Source organism: Hemicordylus capensis, chromosome 1 (genome assembly GCF_027244095.1).
Source record: "Hemicordylus capensis ecotype Gifberg chromosome 1, rHemCap1.1.pri, whole genome shotgun sequence".
Taxonomy (NCBI): Eukaryota; Metazoa; Chordata; class Lepidosauria; order Squamata; family Cordylidae; genus Hemicordylus; species Hemicordylus capensis.
Window position 1 is genome coordinate 404486634 of NC_069657.1, and position 7754 is coordinate 404494387.

Consider the following 7754-nt stretch of genomic DNA (forward strand, 5'->3'; position numbering starts at 1 on the left):
TGAAAGACACTAAGGAGGGGGCTGAATGAATCTGGGGGAGAAGAGTGTTCCAAAGAAGAGGGGCAGCCACAGAGAAAGCCCTCCTATGGGCCCAGGCACCACGCACTACATCAGGGCCCGGGACACTAAGGAGGGCCAACGGAGAAGACCCCACAGGCCAGGATATAACCAGTCGAGAGAGGCGATCCTGGAGGTATACAGGTGCTGAGCCCATAAGGGGTTTGTAGGTGAGAACCAGCACCTTGAATTGGACCTGGAAGCAAACAGACAACCAGTGCAGTGACTGTAAAAGAGGTGTGACACTATCAAATCTACAGCCATCCATGAGGAGGCAGGCCGCTACATTCTGGACTAGTTGAAGCTTCCGAATCGTTTTCAAAGGCAACCCTAGGTAGAGCGCATTACAGTAATCCAAGCGAGAGGTAACAAAGGCATGAGTTACTGTTGCCAGAGTAGAGACTCCACCCAATGAACCTTACTGCCTACTATGGAAACACTATGTATTCTATTACTGGGGCTAAGTTCACCTAAGCAAAAGAAAATAGCATGCGGTACGCCAAGCCAACTAATGGTGCAGCAGCAAAATACTTGACTAACAAGCAGAAGGTTGCCGGTTCGAATCCCCGCTGGTACTATATCAGGCAGCAGTGATATAGGAAGATGCTTAAAGGCATCATCTCATTCTGTGCGAGAGGAGGCAATGGTAAACCCCTCCTGTATGCTACCAAAAGAAAACCACAGGGCTCTGTGGGCACCAGGAGTCATAGCCTAGGAACATAAGAAGCTGCCATATACTGAGTCAGACCATTGGTCTATCTAGCTCAGTATTGTCTTCACAGACTGGCAGTGGCTTCTCCAAGGTTGCAGGCAGGAATCTCTCTCAGCCCTATCTTGGAGAAGCCAGGGAGGGAACTTGGAACCTTCTGCTCTTCCCAGAGCAACTCCATCCCCAGAGGGAATGTCTTAGGGTGCTCACACATCAAGTCTCCCATTCGTATGCAACCAGGGCGGACCCACCCTGCTTAGCTAAAGGGACAGGTCATGCTTTCTACCACCAGATCAGCTCTCTTCTTCCTCAAAATTGACTTGACAGCACACTTTACCTTTTTATTCCTGTAGAAGAGAAATCAGGCTTGTTCAAAAGATCCTGAACAGGGTCCGAAAAAAGCCCAGCCAGGGTAGGAGAGCTGTGTGCACTCCCAATCTGCAACCATGTGAACTCAAAAATTAAAGTAGGAGGAATTGGGAGTGCTTGTGTGGGAGCTGGGATTTGGGTAGGACAGCTTTTTGTCCTCCCTCGGGGGGGGGGGGAATGCTGAGGAAGGTGGGTTTTCTGCGCCTGTCCTACCCAGCTCCCACATGCTCACCCGCCCCTCCTCCTCCCTTGATCTTTGCAAACACACAACCACTGATCAGGAACAGACACAGCTCTCCTACCTTGCTGGCTGCTCCTCTGAAAAGCCCTGTTCTTTCAAAGGGCCTGCCTTACTACTTTGCAGTTCAGATCATGTTCATAGAGAAGTAGCATATGCCCTGCTTCTTCCCATTAAATGATGGGAAGATGTCCTGGAGTTCTCTGCTCTGCTTTCAAAGAGCATTGTATTAAGAGAACATCTTCTTCACCATGAGCCCCACCGCCCACTGAGATCATCTGGGACTTTTACACACAGCAGGCTTTACCACACGTTTACTGGGAGGCTTTACTGTGAACTCGAAGTTGTCCCAAAAACCCCAACACAAATAGTGGATTTTTTTTACCCTGAATATAAATCGGACCACACTCTAATGCGCTGCGAAAAACCCAAATTGTGTGTGAACTGCTCCCTGATAACTCGCAGGGACTTTGGGGTAAATCTGGCCGATATGTGAACACACCACCTCCATTCCAGAGGAGATGTGAGTTAAAGGGCTTTAAAAGCCCCATGTGAAAAACTTCCTGGAGAGGTTTGTCTGCTGTTGCCACTGACTCTTCTGGTGGCTACTCAGGGACAGGACTTCATTGCTGCTGCGAGGCTTTGGAACGCACTCCTTGCTGAAATAAGAGCCTCCCCACCTCTGACAACTTTTATAAAGGCAGTCAAGACGAACACATTTGTTCACCCAGGCTTTTAATTAAACTTACAGTCTTTAACATTGTGTTAAGTTTTAAATTATTTTAATGTTTTAACATTTTAATTTTGTTTTAATTTGTATTGTATTGTTGTAAACCTCCCAGAGACATAGGTTTGGGGCAGTATATAAATATGTCAAATAAATAAATAAGGAATAACTAACTAAATCAATAAAAAGAGAACAGAGGCAGCCAAGGGGTTACAGTCCCAATGCAGTCCATATATCAGCACTTCTGGTGCCATTCTAATTGTGAATGTCAGACATACAGGGATTTTAACCTTGTAGCAATCCAGAGACCAAGTGATCCTCCTATTGGTATCTATAAAAGCATAATGGTCAGTGACAGCTTTCAGTTTTAATACTAGAAGTTCCGTTGTGAAATGCTCTTTAAAGGTTCTCCCAGCCACATGGTTGCTGCTTATTGGAGTGACTCTCACATGGCTGGGAGAACAGCTGAAAGGCCAGACCACATGAGTGGGTCCTATTGCCTTTCTTTTTCATGCAATTGGCCCTCTCTGTCCACATAATGTGGCCAGTTAAACCATCTCCCAGCCATGTGGGAGAAGTTAATGGACAAGGAGTTCCCACATGGCTGTAAGAACATTTAAAGGGCACCTGACTTGGGCTTATCCTGTGGAGGCACCTTCTAAAGGTGTGGGGCAGGTTGCTTTTCAGCATGTACAAACATTTAGCAAGAGTCCTATTTCGAGAGGGCACTGAGGGCAGAGAGGAGTCGGTTCGCCCTGCTTTGTCCTGGAACTGTTCAAACTGTGTTACACTGAAGAAATGTATCATGAGAACCTGGCCAAAATCTATTAGGTCACTCATCAATAACAGCACAAACTCTATGCATGACTTGCTTTAATCATAAATATAAATTGCACTTGCCATCACTGACTCGTGTACGTAAAGGGACAACTGTACAGTGGACAAAGTTTGCATTTGATTGAGCATCAAGGGCAGAGAGGCTCAGCATCTGACTTTGCGATCTGGTTAGGATCCAGGTCCATTCCAATGATCATCAAGGAGGGTGGAGGAGAGAGGAGAGAGGTGGCCCAGCAACCCCTGTTGCACTCCCATTTGCATTACCCTCACCCCAGCAGTTACTTTGCCAGCACTGGTTCCTCTGCCAAGCGAGCAAAGCTGCATCCAGCAGCCTCACAATGCTTATTCTGTGCAGGACAAACAACAGAATTCAGAAGATTCGGCCAACACCGACAAGTTGCACACAGAGCCTAATTCAGGCATTATTTCCAACACTTGTGCAACAAGTGTACAGATCTGTACCCAAGTACGGTTATGCACACATTAAGTTGAACACAGGTACAGCAGTACACTTCCTATCTGCACCATGCATTTGAGGGGCCTGTACCCAGGCTCGCTTATTAAAGGAATGCAGGTACAGGCATTCACACAAAAGCATGTACGAGTGTACAGATCTCTCAAGCCCTATTCAGACGTTATTGTAAAGATTCTGTAGGCAAGTGCAAGCCTCAAAAGTGGGGCCAGAAGTCCTGCCTGTTAGATATGTTGGCTTGTTTAGTGAATCTACAGCTATGTTTAAATCTGTACTGAAATGTGTTGAATCTGCCAAGCTGTTGTATCTGCTAGCTTTACTTAGAGTGTTTGTTGCTCAATGAAAATACTTTGGAGGCAGACACAGAGCTCTGAACAATCACAAGTCCAGTCCCTCAGGTGGTTTGCAACTCTGTTCTGGATTGTGCCAGACCCCTTCCTGCACACAGCCCTGATAGCCAGCAAGTTCAGTGCGGTCATCCAGCTGTGAGGCCACAGAAACAACTGTATATTCTCCACACTCAGTTTCTAGTGCAGTTGTAGCAGACTCCGCTGCTTCCTGCTTCACTGCTGATGGAAACACAAACAGTTCTGAGGACATTGGTCCAGCAGCTCATGTTGGTGTCACTGCAGAGCCCTGCAGCTGACCAATATGGCGGACTCAAATCACACCTGAAGATACTTGGACAACACCCTGGCCTGTTACTCACCACCGGCAGCGGGCCACTCACAATTACAGTGGCGTTTGAAGAATGCCAGATCTGTGATGGCAGGTGCTCCATGATTGGGAGTCTAGGGCTTGTACTCATGTATAGGGTCTTTACAATGATGTCTCAATAGGGCTATAATGTCTGAATGGGGCTTCTATGTAACATGTAGCTGAATACATGCATCTGTTTCACTGGCGGTAAATGTTCAAGCAAGCTTTGAGCTAAGAGTGTCGGGAGCTTGTTTGTGGCCAAAGTCCTCTGGCAGCTCCCCCACCCCCTAGGCTTTACCATCATGTGTCCCAGGTCACACACCCTGCATTTGACTGAAGGGGGCAGGGACAATGCCGAAAATGGGGCCCATCTGTAGGAGAAGAATGGCAGTTCAGTCCCCAAATAGCAAAGCAAAACCAGTTTGGTAAGAAAGCAGGCAAGCAAGAGGTCTGGAGACTGTTCTTTAAGTTTGAAGAACAGCAAGGATTTATTTAGAAGTTACAAAAGGATAGGAAAGTTGAGTTTAAGGCTGAAAGGGGAGAGAGACTAAACAAACAGCCTTCTCTGCAGAGACAAAATGGAGACTAACACTGGAAGAACAAAGAGGTGAGGAGTCCAGCACTTTTATCCATCACCCTCCCCTCCCCTCCAAGTGGTCACTATGAGACATTGCAGCTGAGAGATGATGCTGCCAGGGTCCTAGCTCCAGCACCATCAGCCTGGCAGAGCTTCCCTTCCTCAATCAGTGCTGAGTGGAATTACTGACTGGGAGCTCTTTCCCCTGCTTTTCTGAGAAGGCAGGAAAGGGAGCTTCCAGTCAGTGATTCCATGAACCACTGAGTGGGGAGGGGAAGCTCTGCTGGGGCTTATGGGCCCCGTTCTCTTCATTGGACCCTCCCCCTTGTGTCTGATGTCAGATGAAGGGGCAGGGCCAGTACTTGGGAGAGAGTCCCTTCAGACCCTCTCCCATCCCTCCCAGTCAGCATTTCATTGAAAAACTGGCTGGCTGGGCTTTCCCAGCCAGGGAAAAGGGGAATGTCTCTCACTTCCAGCAGGCGAGCACTTTGTTCACCGGCTGGGTGCAGGAAGGGGCAAGGGGGTACCTTGGCCAAAGCTGAGGGAGAGCATTGGCAGCTCCCCCAGACCCTGGCAGCTGGGGGACAATCATCACCCCTTGCTCCGTAGTCCCTACGCCCCTGCTACCACCAACCATTGCCCCCTACTGCATTTACACACTGTAGACCTGGTGCACACAGCCACTTCAAACATGATTCATCATTTGCAAAAATGCATCATTTTATTTGTTTGTTTGATTCAGTTTATATGCCCCCCACTTCCTAAAGTGGCTCAGGGTGGTTTACATTAAAATCAAAAACATATCCTAAAACAATTAAAATCAGAAAACATAAACCAGATAAAAACTTATTAAAATCAAACTAGAAATCATTAAAATGTCTAAAAAGATAGGTCTTTAAGGCTCTCCTGAAGGCTTGCAAGGAAGATAATCCTCTTATGTCCATGGGGAGCGCATTCCACAACACACGTTGTGTGCATGTTCCACAACCCCTGCTAACTTGACAAAGAGGCACCTTTTAACGTGCTGATTCTCTTTATTTAGAGGGGAAGAGCAACTGGCCCTATCCACCCCCAGCACAGGACCTCCAGTGACTGTTGCTGCTGGTGTCTATCTTATGTTTCTTTTAGATTGTGAGCCCTTTGGGGACAGGGATCCATCTTATTTATTTATTCTTTCTCTGTGTAAACCACCCTGAGCCATTTTTGGAAGGGCAGTATAGAAATTGAATACATAAACTAACAACAACAACAACATGAGGCAACAACTGAGAAGGCCGATCTCAGGTCACCACCAGATGAACTGGTGGCACCCGAAAATGGATCCCGCCTGGGCACTTTCCAGATTAAACCCTACAACAGTGTCACTACGGATCTGCAAAGTGTGTTTCCATACTTCCTGTGTTGTGACACAGCAGTCCCTGCGCTGACAGCAAGGTGACATTCACATTTCCGATGCTTTACTTTGGATTTTCTCTTTGCGATTTAGTACTACAATGTTGCAAGTCTGCTGCAGAAAAATAGCTGTATTTTCCTACTGTAAGAGTTTGAGATTCTGGGGATTGTTTTTAATACGATCCTGCCAAGTAAAAGCATTTTACTGCTGTTTGAAGGTATAATCTGGAAAGCACCCAGATGAACTTAATAAGTGGTGGGGATCTTGTCGAGAAAGGCACTCTCTCAGATAACCTGGACCTAAGCCATATAGGGCTTTAAATGTAGCAACTACATTTATCATGAATAAAGGTATGATGCCTTTATCAGTATCATGGAGTGGAGACTTCTAATTGGTAATGTGTGAAGATTTCATCACTTGATGGAAAATACTGTTGGAGTATATTCATTTGCTTTAATCTCTCAACAGCTCCAAGGAATACTTGGACACCTATGACCAGAAATCCTGCCTGTCCATATCTCATTAGGGAGCTCCTGGCATCCTGAGCTCTTTTGACAAGCTGCTTGACATGACCTACTTAGAGTGCCATCAGATGGTAATCCTGCATCAAGGATGCCAGAAGTGTGACCTCCTTGCCATATTATGGGGGGAAAGTTCTTCTTGTTGCTGACCCAGGGTATCCTTTGACCACTGAGAAAGGAGGTTCAGTCAGGAATCCTGCCTCTGCTTTCTCCAATATCCCAACTAGACTCTGCTCTGTGGAAACCTAATACTTACAGAAAATACTTTTTGGAGGCGGGGGGGAACCATCTGCTGTGGTTCTTTGCTCATGTGACTTCTGGATCACAGGAGCCATAACTAAAGGGGTTAGATCTTCAAGTTTCTCTTATGTGCCAGAATCCTTTCATGCAGTCAATTCTGGAACTGTACTGCACTCCCATTCATTATTTGATTCTAATTATAGTTCCGCTTGACTGCAAGTGGAGGCTGCCCTTGGTTCTTTCTTTTTTCTTTTTTTTAAATTGAACTGGGTAATTGAAAGTTAGGTCACTCTAGATGGTTTGCTTGCATAAAGCCAGGGGTGCCCATAAGCCATTGGAAATACATTAGCTCCCTCCCTCGCTCCTGGAATACGTCCAGATGAAACACAAAGAAGGAGAGGATAAACAAGTAGCCTTCTGCCATGCTAGGAGCACTTCCTGACGTCAGCTTCTATGAACCAGCACTTTAATCATCGCACAACCATTTTTTAGCCCTTTGTCCTTACTTAGACATTTTCTGTACACCGATGTCCAAGTTCCAGAGGAAAAAAACAGAAGAGTTAGTAACATTTCATTTCCTTTCCCCAATATAATATAATAATAAATGTGCAGATTGACACCATCCCTATTCATCCTATTCTGATGCATGAAATAGGTCCAACTATCTATGGGTATAGCTGACCCATGAACAGAGAGAAAACGACGGACCATATCCCGTGCAAAGCTATGTGGAAAAGCCAACAGAAAATTTATCCTTAAGAACTCTGAAATTCAGAGAGAATTTCAGATTCTCTCTCTCTCTCTCTCTCTTTGGGGGGGGGGAGCCCTGAAGTGGTAAAGGATTGTCCTCTACTAAACAGGTCCTAAAGAGGACCACAACTGACCAGCAAAAACAAACAAGCAAAATCAACCTGG